Raw genomic sequence first — 18,329 nt, 5'->3', positions numbered from 1 at the left:
AGAACTTCGCCACATTCACACTGATGCACATGAGCTTTTTCTAATTTCAAAACAAATTGTGGGTCAAATGCAGCAGGTTTGAGGGCTAGATGTCAGGCCCACCTTCCGCAACTTATAACCCCGATTTCCACGAAGCTCTCCTATCTGTTATCTATGTGTCAGAGAACCCTGAGATATCACTGCTGGCTTTGTCCTCCCTTTGCAGAGAGACCACTGGGATGGAGCCAAGTTTGCAAATCTAAGAAATGTTGGAAAGACGATTCAGACACAAAAGCACAGTTTCTCTCCCCTCAACGGCACAGCCTTGTTTTCACTTTGGGAGAAACCTCTCCTTCTTAAGGATCAGAAAGCTGAGGCTCGGATGAGGCCTCTGCTGCCGGCTGATTGCAGGGGCTCAGCTGTTGCAGTCTGGTTCTTTCAGAGCACGGTACTGCCTCTCATCCTGCCCTCAGCTGGTCTCCTGAAGACTGCCTAGGCTGAAAGCCTCTGACTTGTGATCGGAGCACGTGCTTTGAGTAGCTTTCAAGTTACAGAGCTGTGTGTGTGCTCAGCCATCGTGAGGCCTCACCTGGCACCTACTACGATTCAGACTGAGGAATGGGAAACACTGAGACAAGATCAGACTTTGAAACAGTTGGCAAAGGGGCCCCTGAATTTGGCCAGCAGACTTATTTTGTTTGCCTCCCCCCACCACAAAATGGTACACACTAATAACAAGTGTTAATAATAAGAAACACTATTGCCAACATGTAATGATCAGGAGATCCTGGATAAAAGTCCAAATTCCCACTTTTTTCTTTTCTTTTCTTTTTTTTTTTTTTTTTTTGCAAAATCCAAAAATGTGTCACCTTGGTTCTTAACTGGTACCTGTTAAGATCATCCAGAGCTGGGTTGTGGCCGCCCCTTCCCACGGGGCAGTGCTCAGCAAGACTTCCCCGTCCCCACCTATTTCTGTTGTCTCCCTGAGGCCAAATATCAGTAGCTATTTATCATCGTGATTTTGTCATTCTTTTCATAAAGAAAATGAGATGTCTCCCATAGCGATGTTTCTTAAAAGTGAGAAAACAGGCTGAGAGAGCTTTCAAGAAAAATGAGCCTCTCCCTTTGTGGAGGTGAAGAATATTCTAACATGTATATTAAATGATGCAGTGTTACTTTCTTGGTCCCTGTTCCACATTTGAATTTGCCACCCTGTTTCAGAGACTACCTAATATAGTCTCAGCAGGTAAAGAATCTGCCTGCAATACAGGAGATGCAAGAGATGCGGGTTTGCTCCCTGGGCTGGGAAGATGCCCCGGAGCAGGAAATGGCACCCCACTCCAGTACTCTTGCCTGGAAAATTCCATGGACAGAGGAGCCTGACAGGCTGCAGTCCATGGGGTGGCAAAGAGTGAGACACGACTGAGCACACGGTTCCTGATACAGTCTAATGCAGGTTAGTCTAGAAGGTGGACCACGTAATGCAGCCTGAATCCCCACCGCACGGTGAATCAGCTGATTCATCGAAAGCCGGATCAGAATGAGAGCTGCAGCCTGTGGAGCCGCTGGCTCCATGGCAAGTGGGCCCATTTTCAACAGGGAAACACTAATATTCAAAGGAGATCTGCTTTGTCCTTCCCTTCAGGGCCTTTTTTCTCAGGATTTTCGTAGAACGCCAATTTCTCCCTTCTCCATTGGCCCAAGACTGCCAGGTAAACACAGAGTCTTTTTGAAATGCTGTGAATTCCCCCATAAAATCTGGTGTCCTCATCCATCCATTTCAGTCCCTCCCTCTGGCTTTTTAAACACAAGAACAATCTTGAGCAGTTTAGCCAGTAAGGAGAAATAAAATTTGTGAAGCTTAAATCCCTAAAAAAGAAAGCGAGTGTTGCCGTTGCTTTTTCCTCCTGCAGTTACAAAGGGCTGAAAATGGGATGCTCATCCCTGTTTCTGCTTCGTTTTGTATTAGATTTGTAACTGAACCATAATCAGCAAATAAAACTCCCTACTATACTGATCAGATCATTGTTCCTCATCCTTGAATTGACAAAGTTTGGGATATGCTATGGGCTGACAACTTGTGACTCTTGCTTTACAGAGAGAGGCCAGAATCCTAGAAATTCCTAAAGGACACCTTAGAGATGATCTGGTTCTTAGGTCACAAACTCAAGGCTTCTCAGGACAAATCGTTTACATGGGTGAAGCAAGCCTAGTGAAGACTCTTAATGATCAAAGTAGGTACCTACACCCATCCTCAGCTTATTATAGACATGGAGGAATGTATGTCCATTATTAGCAGATTTGCAAATTGTTCAAAAGAAGCCAACAAGCTGATATTTTGGTGAAATCTTCTGATTTCCCTAGGCCAATAACTAATTCATATTTTGTTTTTAAATACTCTGAACCAAATAAATATGACTCCAGACTAGATTTGGCTCAAAGTCTCCAGTTCGATTCCTCCAATCCTGGTTCTAAGTCTTCATTTTTGAAAAAGGACACTGAGGATCTGCTAAATGATACTCGAAGGACAGTTAAGGAAAGAGAACTGCTGTTCCCACCCACACTGCTTAGGAAGCTGGTCTGAGATAAAACAAGAAAACTATTTCCCTCTCAAATAAAGAACAATGAAGTCTCTCAGCTTTTGCCCCACTGTGACTCCTTCTCAGGGGAATAATAACCCATCAGTCAGAATCATCCAGCTTAGCTCATTTTCCACAAAGGAACAGAGTTTAAACTTTTTCCATTTTTGTGGGGAGGAAAGTCTTTTGTGATGATACTAGGAGCAAGTAATTACTAAGGGTCAGTAAATATTTTTAGAAAAAACAAAAAGAGGAAGGAGTTAAGAACCCACAGCCACACATGCTTGAAGACGGGAGTTTCAAGGTTTGAGCACGGCCTTTGGAGGAGTTACTCCCACGTCTATTTCAAGTTCTGCAGTGATGCAAAATGCCCTGTAGAGTTACTGTTTAAGAGACAGTTTTCTGGCTTTGTTTTGTTTTCTTCTATGTCAGGGCTTGGCAAACTATAGCTCATGGAGCAAACCGTTTCAGCAAATAAAAAGTTTAATTGGGACACAGACAAACCTGTTCACTTACATATGACCGATGCCTGCTTTTGTGCTGCAACAGCAGAGCTGAGTCATTGCAACAGAAACATTATGACCCACAAAGTCTAAAGTGTTTACTAACTGGTCCTTCACAGAAAAAGTTTGCCGACCACTGCCAGATATCATAGACCCATAATGCACCCACTGACTCATTTTAAGACACACTTAATGTTTGAGTAAGAAGGACTAAGAAAATGATATTGGGTCTCCAGAATCAGAAGCTCAAATGATTATAAAGGAAACGTTCGATCCAGACTAGCAGAAAGCTGCTGTGAACCGGAAGGCCTTCTTTTTCTCCCCGAGGTGACTGCACCTGCTCAGCCCCAGGGATCGTCACCCAGCGGGAAAGCAGGTCCAGTCTTGCCGATCCTTGGGCTTTTCAGGAACATCCATAAAACTAGATTTTGCATGTGAAATCTCCATTTTTAAAATAGTGGCTATTACATTTTAAAAAATGAACAGACACTCTATAGGTAACTGTGGGGGCCACCTCTTATAACATCTATTGTGGTCATCGGGCTCCCTGGTGGCTCAGATGGTAAAGAATCCACCTGCAATGCAGGAGACCCGGGTTTGATCCCTGGGTGGGAAAGATCCCCTGGAGAAGGGAATGGCTACCCACGCCAGTATTCTGGCCTGGAGAATCCCATGGACAGAGGAGCCTGGAGGGCTTGAGTCCATGTGGTTGCAAAGAATCAGACACGACTGAGTGACTAACACACACACACACATGCACACACACACACACACACACGGTGGTCATCAGGAATGATCTTATCTTTCTCATTTCTGACCAGCCCACAGAAAAACAGACTGATGGGAAAGAGAGATTTCTGTGACAAAGTAGTAATTAGAAGGAGGCTGCTAAGGGCTCATTACAGGTCTCTTTTAAATGCCAGCACCTTTGTGTTTGCCTTCAAACAGCACCAAACACCTAAATCACCATAGTAAACACAGATAAAAAGAGACAGAAAGGTTAAAAGTATACTCGTCATCTTGTGTGTTTTTTTTTTCTTCCTAAACGTGTTTGAGAGCAATATTGTTTCGTAAAAACAATATGACCCCATTTCTAAAGCAATATTCATGCTAAGCTAGTCAGCTGTTAAATATACCCAGCAGTTTGCATTATGATGAAGCTAAGCCAGAATTTCAATTATTTTCTGGACACATTTAAAATTATAATACTTTACTGGGTTAGTGTTATAGTTCATCCAAATTACTCACAAACTATCATATCAGTCTCTTGCAACAGCTAACGCCTTACAGATCCGTGAAGTTAGGCGAAATAAGAGTCCAGCCAGGGTAACGACCTTCATGCTGATGGTGTGTTTTAACAGGTCCACGCCGCTAAGAGTGCAAATGGCTAATGGTCAAAAGCAAGTTTGTGCTACCTGTGATACTTTGGCTAAACGAAATAAGAAGGGAACATCGACCACTTTTTTCTATTTCCAGGCAAATACCTCTGTTAGCACTGACATTTCCAGCAGCCTACTGCACCCCTCTTCCTTTCAAATGTTGCCTCTCCTGCCAAGTGACGTTAGAAGCTCATCCCCAAGTACCCAATGTTGTCCTTGTTATTTTTTCTCTTCGCCAAGACACTGCTGCCTGCACCCTCTGAAGTCTCAGCATTTGCACCCTGCTGATGCTCCTTGTTCTAGATCAGTGGTGCAAGCTCAGTCCATCCAGACCAGGTCCTGTTAATCAGCAAGGACTTTAAAATAGTACTACCAGCAGTTGCTTAGAATTTACACTTTCCTAAAGATGGCTTGCTGCTCTGAGCCTCTCATAATCAACAGGACTTTTTTGTGACCTTTGCAAAGTCCAGAACACCACGTGCTCAGTGTGTCTGAGTTAAAGTATAACTGGGCATCCAGAGGCACTCTCACTGGCCCTGTGTTCTGAGGGACACGGGACACAGGCTCCCTTTCAAAGCAGGAACCTGGGAGCAGGGTCTCGTAGGCTCACTCTGAATGCTAACTGGTGTGGTGATAAGATTCTCCAAACACCCACAGTCAGCCAGCGTGTCTGGAGAGCTCATACAAGACAAACACAAGCAAATTTATAGAACGAGGTCAGATCCTAATAAATAAATCCATTAGATTGGATCTTCCCAGGTGGCGCAGTGGTAAAGAGTCTGCCTGCCTATGCAGGAGATGCAAAAGATTCAGGTTCGATCCCTTGGTTGGCAAGATCCCCTGGAAGAGGGTATGGCAACCCCCTCCAGGATTCTGGCCTGGAAAATCCCATGACAGAGAAGCCTGGCTGGCTATATAGTCCATGGGGTGGCAAAGAGTCAGACACGATTGAGCACTCACACCTACAGAGGTTTCTTACTTTTTCTGGTTGTCATTGCATTGACAAAATGAAGTGTAGGAAAACAGAAATGATCCATTTCTATTCAACAGTCTGCCCTTAATATCTAGAGGTGTGCTATCCAGCAGAGAAGACACTAGCCACCCATAGTGATTTAAATGTAAACTCAAGTCAATTAAAATGAAATAAAATAAAGAATGCCTTTCTTCATTGGAACATGCCATATTTTGAATGCTCAGGATCTGTTTGAGCCTAGAGGCTACCATACTGGCCAGATCAGGCACTTCACACTTTTATCTTTGCAGAAAGTTTTTTTGAACAGCAGTGATGTAGAGATTTTTGTTATTCAAAATCTTTATGTTTTATGGTTGCATTATCTATTTGTCTATCGGGGGTTATGATAGCTTCTGGCGGGGCTCCCTAGAGGATGATATGGTACCACTGGTGGCACGCAAGATGACCTTAACATCAGTGAGCTTCCTCTCCTCTTTACTTCTAAAAGTTAGGTACTTACGTCAAGGTGAATTGAAAAATAGAAGAGAAGAGCTGTGCTGAGTGACAAAAGTCAATCTCAAAAGCTTGCTGGTTCTCATGCTCGGTTGCTAAGTCGTGTCTGACTCTTTGCGGCCCCACGGACTGCAGCTCGCCAGGCTCCCCTGTGCTTGGGATTCTCCAGGCAAGAACACTGGACTGGGTTGCCATTTCCTCATCCAGAGCATCTTCCCCACCCAGGGATCGAACCCCCGTCTCCTGCATCTCCTGCACTGGCAGGTGGATTCTTCACCACGGCGCCACCTGGGAAGTCCACTCAAAATCTTACCTCCTCCACTTATATAACACTCTGGTAATGACAAAATTATAGAAATGGGAAGCAGCTTAGTTGTTGATAGGTGGCTGTCGCTCTGAGAGGGTAGCACAAGATGTCCTTGTGACGGAACACTTCTCTGTTCTGATTGTAGTGCGGGTCACATGAATGTACAGCTGTGCATGTGGTGAACTGGTGAACTTTGAGTCGGTCGGTGAATTATTGCACTCTAGTTTGGCACGGCGTTATCACTGGGGCACTGGGCGAAGAGTGCATGGGATCTCTGCGTATTATTTCTTAAAACTGCGTGTGAATCTACAATTACATTAAAAAAGTTAAAATATGTAAATACATATGACCAGTACGTCAAATCCAAGCCATTTGAATATAGTTTCCTAGGAACACGCTAAAGGAACAAATGCAGTGACAAGTCAAAGGGGAAAAAATGGCCAAGAATGGTGAAGAGGGTGTGAGTCGTGAGGGCGGCACATGAGAGACCGAAGTTTGAAAACCTGACGACGTTGTAATTAAGAAACTAGGCTCTGGAAGGAGACAAAGCTGGGATGGAATCACACAGGCTGGCTGTGCAACCTTGAGCAAGTTACTTCTCTGAGACTCAGTCTCCTCATCTGCAAAATAGGGATAAGAACAGTACTATTCTCATGGTGCTGTTTGGAAACTGCCCTGTGAAGATGTATGTAAAATACTCCAAGTCACACTAAGAACCTAGGACATGGCTGTTAGCACGGCACACGTGCGTAAGAGTTGGTGACGGTTAATTATTCCCGAGATTGCTTAATTCAGGGTTGGCAAACTGTAAAGGGCCAGAGAGGATTTTTGCCTTTGCAAGCCATATGGATTCTGTTGCAGCTACTCAGCTCTGTCAGCGTAGCATGAAAGCATCCTTAAGTAAATGAATGGGTGTGGCGTTGTTCCAATATAATTTTATTTACAAAATCAGGTGGCAAGTCAGGCGTGGCCTGCAGGGCATAGGTCGCCAATCCCTGGTTGAAATAACCTTCTTCCCTTGAACTCTGAGGGAAGTGGGAGATCACTGCAGATAGACTCACTCTCTTTTCCTTTCGCTTCGCTCTCACCACCACCTACGCTTAGGGACCCTTCTATTACTATGCCAACCTGAGATCAAGGCAGAGTGGGCTTGCTAATCGTCCTGCAGTGTGTTGTTCTATTGACGGGCGCCCATCACAGATCCCCTGGGTCTTGTACATAGTAGGCTCTCAATAAATATCGAGAGATTGATCGACTGACCCATTAACGAGGAGAGCTGAGTCCTGACGAAAGTTAGCAGAGATGGGAAGGCCAGGCCCCAGGTGCCCTGGGCACAGAGGGGTTGCTCGCATCCACGCAGCCTCACATTGATCTGACAGCGAGCACACTGCGGAGCATTTTATTAGAGTACGGCGTTTAATCATTCAGCTCTTCACAGCACTGCTACGGCAACTACTTGCAGCTGTGCTTGATAGCTAAGGACACTGAGAAATCAGAGACATCCAGGAGTTTTCCCAAAGTTGTATGGTTTATTAATTGGCAGAAAGGACCTGCTGGTCCCAATTCCAAACTCAGTTCTCTTTCTGTGACACCACAACTGCTGCTAAAAAGACATTTAAGAAATGGAGGACTGGCCTGGTCGCTCTCCCAGTAATATGACAGTGCAAGCTTTGAGGAAGAGGGGATGCGTTTAAATTCCTTCAACCTGAACGCTATTTGGAACGTAAATGAAAAATTCCATTACAGCAGTATTTGTGATATTATTTCATTTGTATCAGATTAGATGCAAAAGTACAAAATTATAATATATAATAGAGTATACGCGTATAGAATAAATATACGTAGATAATAAAGTGTATGTACACATGTATGCACACATGTAACCTCGAAGAAGATGCAAGCAGGAGTTTGAAATATGTGGCTCCCTGAATAGATTTAACCTCCTAATTTACTTTGGTCAACTTGCAAAGCATTCATAAATTTGCCTGAGTAGATCAGAGAAGGCAACGGCACCCCACTCCAGTACTCTTGCCTGGGAAATCCCATGGGCGGAGGAGCCTGGTAGGCTGCCGTCTATGGGGTCGCACAGAGTCGGACACGACTGAAGCGACTTAGCAGCAGTAGCAGCAGCAGCAGCCTTCAGATAGGCAGATGCACTTGATTTATTACAGTTTCCCTTCATCCTCAATGGCTTTCCAGGTGTACCCATCTCAGAGGCAAACAACCCACCTGTTCTTCCTCAAACTGGGAATGGCCCTCCTGGCGATGCTCCGGGAAGGGGCAGGCGGCACCCGCCCCTCTGTCTCCGGGTGCTGCACGTGGCTGGAGAAGGCGGCCCAGCGGACCAGGTCCACACAGACGCAGCTGGGCCCACCTGGACTCTTCTTTGTCCCTCTCCCCGCCTCCACCAGCCCCCTGAATTTCCATCCCCCTTCCACAGCAGGTGAGCCATCACCCCACTTCACCGTGGGTCTTGATACTTCCCAGCTTGTTCTTTCAGCCCAGCTTCTCTGCCTCTTCCCACAGCCGTTTCTCCTAACCTGCTGGCTCAGAAGGAAAAAATACATCTTTGCAGATGAGCCGACTCCCCCACCTGCTTCCGGGTGCTCCTCTCTCTGTCTCCTTTGACTTCATTTTCACTGACCTGCAGCAGTTTCCCCTCTCCCTCTGCATATGGGCTCACAGATCAGATCAGATCAGATCAGTCACTCAGTCGTGTCCGACTCTTTGCGACCCCATGAATCGCAGCACACCAGGCCTCCCTGTCCATCACCAACTCCCGGAGTTCACTGAGACTCACGTCCATCGAGTCAGTGATGCCATCCAGCCATCTCATCCTCTGTCGTCCCCTTCTCCTCCTGCCCCCAACAGCCCTCCCTCTAAAAGGAAACACACACACACGTAGGGCCGCCCTGCCCAAGCCTCCCCTTTGGCAGCTCCTTGCTCCAGCTGCCTTTTTCTTGACTTTAACCTGCAAACTTCTCTAAGTTTGTTCTCCTCCCTTCTCCCTGCAAGTCATCTTTTACTTCTTCCTTGCAGATGAGATGGAAGAGGTGTTTGCATGCTGGCACTACAGGCGCACACACACACACACACACACACACACACAGACGCCTAGCTTAGCTACAAAGAAGCCCCGCGGACACGGGAGGTTTAGTGACAGGACCAAGGTTTGGGTCTCAGACTCTCCATAGCCATATTCTGACAATGACTATGGTCAATGTCCCCTTATCTGTAAAAAGGATATGATGTTTCCCCTCCAGAATTTCTGTAAAGGGTAAAATGAGATACTGTAGGCAAAGCACCTTCTATATGCTCTGTGCTCAGAAAATATAGCTATTACTGTATACATGTATATAGATATACCCGTATATATGTGAATGTATGTGTGTGTATGTATTATACATAGATGGATATGAAATCTCTTCTTTAATTAGAATAGTCTGTGGTCAGTAAGCGTGTCAAATCCTCTCTGCCTTTCCCAGAGGATGTAACATTCTAAGTTTCACTTAGAGGCTCTCTAATACATGTGTGTAAAAAACCAGTGAACGGTTGAGAAGTTAAGACACCATATTAACAAGACTATTGTTATTATTTTAATAAAGCTCAAGTGCTTGAGTGGCTCAGTTGGAGTAGCGTTTCTCAGCCTCAGCAATACTGCCAATGGGACCAGGATGGAATGCTTAGCATCCTAGGTGGATCCCACCGGGTGCCGGGAGCATCCCCATCACTCCCACCCCGTCTGGAGGGAGACGGAGCTGCCCCAGGCATTGCCAAGTGTCCCCTGGGAGGCAAAATTGCCCCTGTTGAGAACCTCTGGCCCAGGGGTGTCTGAAAACTCCTTCTATGAAATGTGAATAAATAGCCAGCTCATTGTTTGGAGAACTGACGCTCCAAGGGTAAGAAAAGGCAGATGGGGTTTTGTGGCCACAGAATATCAGCTTCAGAAACGCAGTTTGCTCTCCTGTGCAGAATTTTTTACTCCCACAACGGACTTTAGGGGAGAAAACGCTCATCTCCCCACGACTTACTGAATAGAATTTTGCAAGCTCCAGGTCTACTTCTGTAAATCTTCCGAAAGAAAAAGCTGGTCATCCTGAGACTCTCCAGATAATAATACATCTATGAGATCCGGGGAAGCCCGCACGTTCCTGGGAAAACCTTCAAAGTTCTTTTTTTTTTTTTTTAACCATCAAAACAAACAAGAGGTCAATGGGTCTCCCTTGCAGCCTCTGTCTATTTATGTTTCACATAAACATATTTTGTGACTGTGGAGAAGACTTCATTGGCATACAATGGCAAGCGTTCTTCAAAACTGTCCTTAATTATTCATTTCGCTGTGCTATATTTTATGTTTCTTTTCATAAATGTTAATCTTTATTATTGCCTTCTGGGGGGAGGGGAGGAAAACACGCACACACAGTAATACCTGTTATTAAATGACCTATCAGAGTGACGTGGATAAATGTTGGGAGCGATTTAATTGTTTCCTCTCTGCAGTTTTATACAGTTTCTCTCAAACTGAAAGGTAATTTTTTTTTAGTAGCTGCTTATTTTAAATGTACAAAACCCTTGTGTGTAATTCCATTAGCTGCCCTACAGCATTGCAATCTACAGTTTCCCTGAGGCTGTTGTGAAATATTGATGAAACCCTTGCTTTTGTGGCTTCCTCTGATACACTAAACATTTGTCTGATGTTGGTTGAACTTGAACGGGTCTGTTCAGAGCTATATCAGTAGTGACTTCAAAGGAGGTAAGGCGGGTACAGTGTTTTTTCCTCGTTTTTCTTTCTTTCCTTCTTCGATTTTTTTCTCTTTTTTTAAACAAAGTGAAGTTTCAAAGCTTTTCAAAGCTTTACCACGGTGTACTTTGTAGAAACAAAGTTTGTATCAAATGGTTCCAGTTACCTAGCAGACTGCTCATCTTTCTATCCTAAATGATGGGGCTTTTTTTTTTTAATTTTGGTTCTGATCAGTTGCTTGTATCACTGTAGATATTCTGAAGTAGAGGTGGACACTCCCCCCACAACACACACTGACATCCTTACAAGGAGAGAAAGGAAGGAGGATGTAAAACAATAAACCCTGTCTTGGGAGCTTAGTTCAGATACTTGCTGTGCTTTTGGAACCCTACCTCCTAGGAGTCTCCACCCCAGTACCAGTGAAAGGGCATCATGCATGAGAAGAAACTCCTCTGTAATTGACTTTCTCCAGCTAAAGCTGTTTGCATTGAACTTTACAAAATTCAGGACTAGAGCTCATATTTATCCCCGTGTTTTCTGGTGAGGTTGTGAATTATAACTGCTGAGGTTTATTATTCTTTGAAATGATAAAATAGTCTTTTAGGACCTATAAGCAGTAAAATCTCTCAAGCAGGATTTCTCAGCCTCAGCGCTATTGGTATTTGGGGCCTGGGATTCCTTTGTCATGGGGGGCTGTCCTGTGCCTGGCGGGAGGTTTAGTGGCATCCCTGGCAATCCCTCTGCAGCTGTGACAACTAGAGAGTCCCCAGACATCAGGTCTTTTCCATGGGGGTACACAATAGCCCCTCACTCCTTCTGATGACGATCGGGACTCTAATCATGCGGAAGTTTGCCCCCACTAGGATAGACATGTGACGGTCATTCTGTTTCAACAAACAGCTCGACAGTGAGGAATCTCCAGATGGAAATCTCACAATATAATTCTTCAGATTGATATTCCAGAACAGTTTTCACCCACACTCCGGAGTCCAGGCATTATCTGCACCTTGGCTTTTTTCTTCAGTTTTATGTTTAAATTTTTGTGGGCATATAGTCGACTTACAATGTTGCATTGGTTTCAGGCGTAAGTAAAGTCTGTCCGTTACACATACACACATATCCCCTCTTTGCTTAGATTCTTCCTGCGTCTAGACCATTCTAGAGTACTGAGAAGCGTTCCCTGTGGTATACAGCAGGTTCTTATTAGTTGTCTGTTGCTTGCGGGGCAAGGGGGTGGGGCTTCCTAGCTGGCACTAGTGGTAAAGAACCCGCCTGCCAACGCAGGAGTCGTGAAACAGGGGTTCAGTCTGTGGGTCTGGAAGAGCCCCTGGAGGAGGGCATGGCAACCCACTCCAGTGTTCTTGCCTGGAGAATCCCATAGACAGAGGAGCCTGGCGGGCTATGGTCCACAGGGCCGCAAAGAGCTGGACACGACTGAAGCGTCTTAGCACACACATGCGGTGGAAACGAGTAGACAGCAACTTTCTCTCTTGAAAACTCAAGCCTGCAGGGTCCGACCAGAGGGCTGGGTGGCATGGGTTCTCGAGGCAGTCTGTCTACAAAAGCTCAGTACGTCCTAATGAGTGATCAGCAGAGGGACTTCACCACTGGTTCCTCCCGTATCTTCCCCCCCGAGATGCACCACTGACCCAACACCTCACCTCTGCTCTGGATCGCCGAGCATGACTTCTCAGAGACTCCACTGAGTAAAAACACCAGTATGCTTTTACATCCCCAACCTAATAACTCATCCGAAGACAGGATTTCACATACGCCTAATTCATAAATTGTGAGATTATATTTAATTAATTCAAGGTCGGTCTCACTTGCAAATTTCTGATCTCGATGAGGTTAGAACAAGTACAGCTTCTTCAATGCCATGTCTCGTGGGCGCCCAGCCCAGGGCACGCAGTATCTGCTCAGCTTTTCAAATTAAATAATTAATATTCCCTTAGAGGGCCGGAAGAATCTTCACCCCCCCATCAACCTACCTCCTGGGGAGCAGCACCCTCTTTTCCACCTTTCAACCTGGAAGAAATGGAAGAAGTGGAACCAACAGAAAAGGAACATTAAGACAGACCCGCAGGTCCAGCCTCAGTCCATCCTGCTGCTGCCCCAGGGCCAGCCCCGAAAGACCCTTTGTTCCTTCAGTCACTCTTTTATATGTTTCTTCATTCTGATACCTCCCTCCACTGTGCTAGAAGTGGACACAAGCAAACCCCTCATTCAGTACAACCACAGTAATAGAAATAAATTAACCATATATGAAATTCAGAATTGTGACCGTATCACCTCCCCAGAAGCAGATTCCTTACTTGACTGTTTAAGGGATTGTGGTTTTCTTTTTCCTCCTTTTCCCTCTGCTTTTTCCAAAATGTGCATTCACATCAGCCAAGCAGCCGCCCCAGGGGGTGAGGGGGGTCTGTGCGGGGGCTGTCCATCGAGGCACAGGGCTGACGGTGCCCACAGCCACAGCTGGAACAAAGCACATCTTCTCTATGGGTGGCAAAGAGCACGTGAGCGAGGTGCCCACATGCCCGAGGAGCCCAACAGCATGGAGACACGGTGCCCTGTCTTCTGCCAACAGACTGACGGAAGGGTGAAATGGATATTGGCTTAATGAAAAAGAACAAAATCGCGAAAAGATAAGTAAAAATATTTTCCAGTTCCTACCAAGAGTCATGGAGATTAAAATTAAGTTAACCATAGAGATTCAAAGTAGAAAATGGTTTTCCAAAGTCCTTAGCTGCATGGAGACGCTGGACGTTCCGTCTGCTTTGCTTTCTTGAGAGAAGGAGGGTATTTGTCAAAGCGGCAGCAGCTTCACTTTGTCTGCATTGTCAGTGTATCTCGCGTTGAAGAAGCTTATTTTCTGCAAGTGCCTTCAGCCCCAGACATGTCTGCAGTCTATTTATGTTTGGCTAAAACAAACAGAATAAACAGCAGAGAGGACATCATTCATATCATGACGGGAGGGAGAACACAGGACATTCTTGACATCCCTCATATACAAATCACGGAATGTCTTTCTAACTAGCCGCGCCTGTAAATCAACCCGGGCACCCCTTCAGAAAGAATCTGCAGGAAAGTGATCTGACTTCAGCTGGCAATAGAGGAATCGGATTATTGAAGAGCCGTTCTTCTTGGGTTATCCTCAAAACCAGCGTTCAACGTATATTGAGCTGGTCACACAAAGAGACGACCCAGAAGCCCCAAGACCCAGGCCTTGAAGAGTGTTTAAGCACTGGGGTGGGTGTGCAGTGGAGTCTTGAGAGGCTGGAAGCAAAACAGAGGGCAGAACACGTGGTGGAGGGTCATCCATGGGCTGGTCGTGATCCTGGCAACGAGCTTGACTAGACCTGAGTTACTGAGTTCCTGCCATGTGCTGGGGAGAAGTCCACTTTCCTGGTCTTCAGTAAATTCCCCAGCCCATCAAGGATAGGATCCTCAGCAGATATGTGATCACCAACTTTTACAGGAAAATGTAGAGAAATACAGTGCGTGTGTGCTCAGTCACTCAGTCGTGTCCGACTCTTGTGACCACATGGACTGTAGCCCGCCAAGCTCCTCTCTCCATGGGATTTTTCAGGCAAGAATACTTGAGTGGATTGTCAGTTCCTCCTCCAGGGGGTCTTGCTGACCCAGGGATTGAACCCACCTCTCCTGCGTCTCCTGCATTGGCAGGCAGATTCTTCACCACTGAACTGCCTGGGAAGGCCAGAGAAATGCACACTCACCCACTAACTGTGTCTCGCTCTCAGTGAAGGCGTGGCAAGCTTTACAATTTGAAAGTTCAGTCAAATGCGCTTGAATGTTTTAATCATGTGTGGTGCATCCCTGGGAACCGGGGCTAGAGGGCAAACGTAGGAAACACGATCGATCCGTGCAGGTACTGAGCGACGTTTCTGCCTTTCTGCCTTCCCTGCAGCGCGGGAAGTCTCACTCTGCAGTCATCCTCAGGACCCTGAGCTCCAATAACCCACGCTCTTGGGTTTTGTTGTTTTGTTTTTTTTTAATTAGTCATGTAACATTTATTCAGCCCACCACGCTCCAGGCTTTGTGGAAACAAGGACACCCAGACTGCTTAGATTGGGCTCCGAGGAGCCTACAGTCAAGAGGAAAAGAGTAATCATAGTTGCAACAAGGATCACAGTTCTAGCTGAGACTGAATTAACCTAACTGAAAGATTCCATTGTTGAACATTTCTGCCAAAACTTAGATATATAACAAAGATATATAACCATTAAGTGAAAATATTACCTACCTACTCTCACTTCAGTCGTGTCCAAGTGTTGAAAACCCTATGGACTGTAGCCTACCAGGCTCCTCTCTCCGTGGGATTTTCCAGGCAGGAATACTGGAGTGTGTCGCCATTTCCTCCTCCGGGGGATCTTATAAACCCAGGGACCACCCTGCATCTCTCGTGTCTCCTGCGTTGCAGGCAAGGTCTTTACCACTAGTACCACCTGGGAAGCCCAAGTGAAAATGTTAGTGTTGTTTTAAATACTGAATTAGCCAGATCCTAAAAATCGTAATAGCACACTAAGTTAAGGAGCAGTTTCCATGTGCCAGGAACTGTGCGAAGCTCTTTTATCTTTTTCATTCATTCAACAATTACTGTTTTTAATCTGAGGCCATTCACTAAACTGTACTGCTTATATTTGTACCACTGAGGGGAAAAAAAATGTTTATAATTAAACCAGGACCCATTGCTCTCTTCCTAGCACTTAGAATTTCTATTTTATATTTACTGAGAGACTCTTTGAAATTTATTTTTTTTAAGATTTTTATAATTTGACACTCCTGTGTTTATATGAAAAAGGAAAAGATAAGCCACATAAATTGGTTAAGGCATTCCTGAAATATCTTCCGACTGCCCCCCTGGCAGCCATTTTAAGATAGCATTGATTAAAGCTTGACCCTAATTTCTGAGATGTTAAAATATAAAAGAAAGGTCTTAGAATCAATTAAATGCTGTTTGTAAGGTATGTCCTATGCTCCAGGTTCCCTGAAAAAATGCTGAAGATACAGCAATGTATGAGACACAATATTCTAATCCTAATGGAAGCTAAATTGCAGAGTCCAAAATTTAACAGTTACAGGCATACTTGTTTGATTGCAAGTTTGATGGGAACCACAAGAGAAGAATCTCATAAGGCTGTCTACAAGGTGATCCTTACTCACCAGGGGGTCTGGGAAGATCCTCCAAGGATCTTTATATGGAAACTGGAAAGATGAGTGGGAGACAGAAAAAAGAATTAAAGAAAAAGTAGCATTTTTTCATTAAAGCCTTTCAACAGCCATATTTGGATGGTACTCTAATTATCCCCATTTTACAGACGAGGAAACGGAGAGTTGGAAAGCTTCAGTAAATTGCCTAAGAACACACAGCTAGTAAATGTTCGAGCTGGGATCTTTTTCCTCTCAACCAATGAATTGCTCTATTTGTTCAGATGGGCAGACTCAGTTCTTGCTGCTTTAGAGAGAGAGTGAAGAGGGACTTCCAGTGAGAGAGACCCTTCAGTGTAAATCCTGATGTTATTAAACAGTTTCAACGCTAACAAAGGAAGAAGAGTTTATCCACATCACAGACTCCGTGTATCCTGAAACCAGGGACTGGGTTCCATCCCTGGGTTGGGAAGATCCCCTGGAGAAGGGAAAGGCTACCCACTCCAGTGTTCTGGCCTGGAGAATTCCACAGACTGTATGGACCATGGAGTAGCAAAGAGTGGGATGGGACACGGCTGACTCACTTTCACCTTCACTTCACTTTCAGTGTCACAGGGCCAGAAATATGCGTGCAATAAACGAACGTGTTTTGGAACTTCCTTCCAAACAATTAGGTCTTTAAACCTCTGGCTTAAGTAACTTTTGAAAACATATTAAGAAGCCTGCAGTCCATGTGGTTGTAGGTTCAACCCAACTGAAAGAATGGACCCATTAAGAATTTTTCCAATTAAGAGGCATGTCTAACTTTGCAGCAGGGATTTTTGTGTTTCTGCTGTTGAATTTCGGAGAAGGCAATGGCACCCCACTCCAGTACTCTTGCCTGGAAAATCCCATGGACGGAGGAGCCTGGTGGGCTGCAGTCCATGGGGTCGCTAAGAGTTGGACACAGCTGAGCAACTTCACTTTCACTTTTCACTTTCATGCATTGGAGAAGGAAATGGCAACCCACTCCAGTGTTCTTGCCTGGGGAATCCCAGGGATGGGGGAGCCTGGTGGGCTGCCGTCTATGGGGTTGCACAGGGTCGGACACGACTGAAGCGACTTAGCAGCAGCCTCAGCTGTTGAATTTACTCCTAGATATAGAACCTCACTAGATTTTTTTAAAGGCTATTATACTGAGCAAATGTTGAAAATCTGGGACTCAAGGCTAGTTCCTGGGGCCACTGTTTACCTGAAGATAGAATGTAGGAGGAACCCACAGCAGCCCAGAAAGGGTACGGTGAGTGGGTAAGTCTCGCTCACTTTGTAAAGCTGAAAATGCACATGCCTGCATGCTGAGTCGCTCAGTTGCCACCCCATGGACCACAGCCCACCAGGCTCCTCTGTCTTTGGGATTTTCCAGGCAAGAATATTGTCGTGGGTTACCAATTCCTCCTCCAGGGGATCTTCCTGACCCAGGGACTGAACCCGAGTTACCCGCGTCTCCTGCAATGGCAGGTGGATTCTTTTTTTTTTTTTTTTTTTAAATTGCTTTATGGCCCAGGATGTGATCTATCCTGGAGAAGGTTCCATGTGCGCTTGAGAAAAAGGTGAAATTCATTGTTTTGGGATGAAATGTCCTATAGATATCAATTAGGTCTAACTGGTCTATTGTATCGTTTAAAGTTTGTGTTTCCTTATTAATTTTCTGTTTAGTTGATCTATCCATAGGTGTGAGTGGGGTATTAAAGTCTCCCACTATTATTGTGTTATTGTTAATTTCTCCTTTCATACTTGTTAGCATTTGTCTTACATACTGCGGTGCTCCCGTGTTGGGTGCATATATATTTATAATTGTTATATCTTCTTCTTGGATTGATCCTTTGATCATTATGTAGTGACCTTCTTTGTCTCTTTTCACAGCCTTTGTTTTAAAGTCTATTTTATCTGATATGAGTATTGCTACTCCTGCTTTCTTTTGGTCCCTATTTGCATGGAAAATCTTTTTCCAGCCCTTCACTTTCAGTCTGTATGTGTCCCCTGTTTTGAGGTGGGTCTCCTGTAGACAACATATGTAGGGGTCTTGTTTTTGTATCCATTCAGCCAGTCTTTGTCTTTTGGTTGGGGCATTCAACCCATTTACGTTTAAGGTAATTACTGATAAATATGATCCCGTTGCTATTTACTTTATTGTTTGGGGTTCGAATTTATACACCATTTTTGTGTTT

At 45.0% G+C, this 18,329-nt stretch overlaps 1 protein-coding gene and 1 long non-coding RNA gene across 8 annotated transcripts in view; both read left to right on the top strand.

The window, feature by feature from the left end:
- LOC147359969 (uncharacterized) overlaps nucleotides 1-16,222 on the top strand; it is a 104,109-nt gene extending 87,887 nt beyond the window's left edge. Inside the window, exon 2 of the long non-coding RNA XR_015138835.1 lies at nucleotides 206-16,222. This is a non-coding gene — a long non-coding RNA (uncharacterized LOC147359969). The remainder of the gene's footprint in view (nucleotides 1-205) is intronic.
- The window catches only part of TSHZ2 (teashirt zinc finger homeobox 2), a 508,475-nt gene that overhangs the window by 246,627 nt on the left and 243,519 nt on the right, over nucleotides 1-18,329 (top strand). The window lies entirely within an intron of this gene.

This window comes from Bos grunniens, chromosome 13 (genome assembly GCF_055505025.1).
Source record: "Bos grunniens cultivar Pamir isolate PY7600 chromosome 13, Bosgru_T2T1.0, whole genome shotgun sequence".
Classification (NCBI taxonomy): Eukaryota; Metazoa; Chordata; class Mammalia; order Artiodactyla; family Bovidae; genus Bos; species Bos grunniens.
The sequence above is the reverse complement of the archived record's forward strand: the minus strand, read 5'-3'. Positions and strand labels throughout refer to the sequence as shown.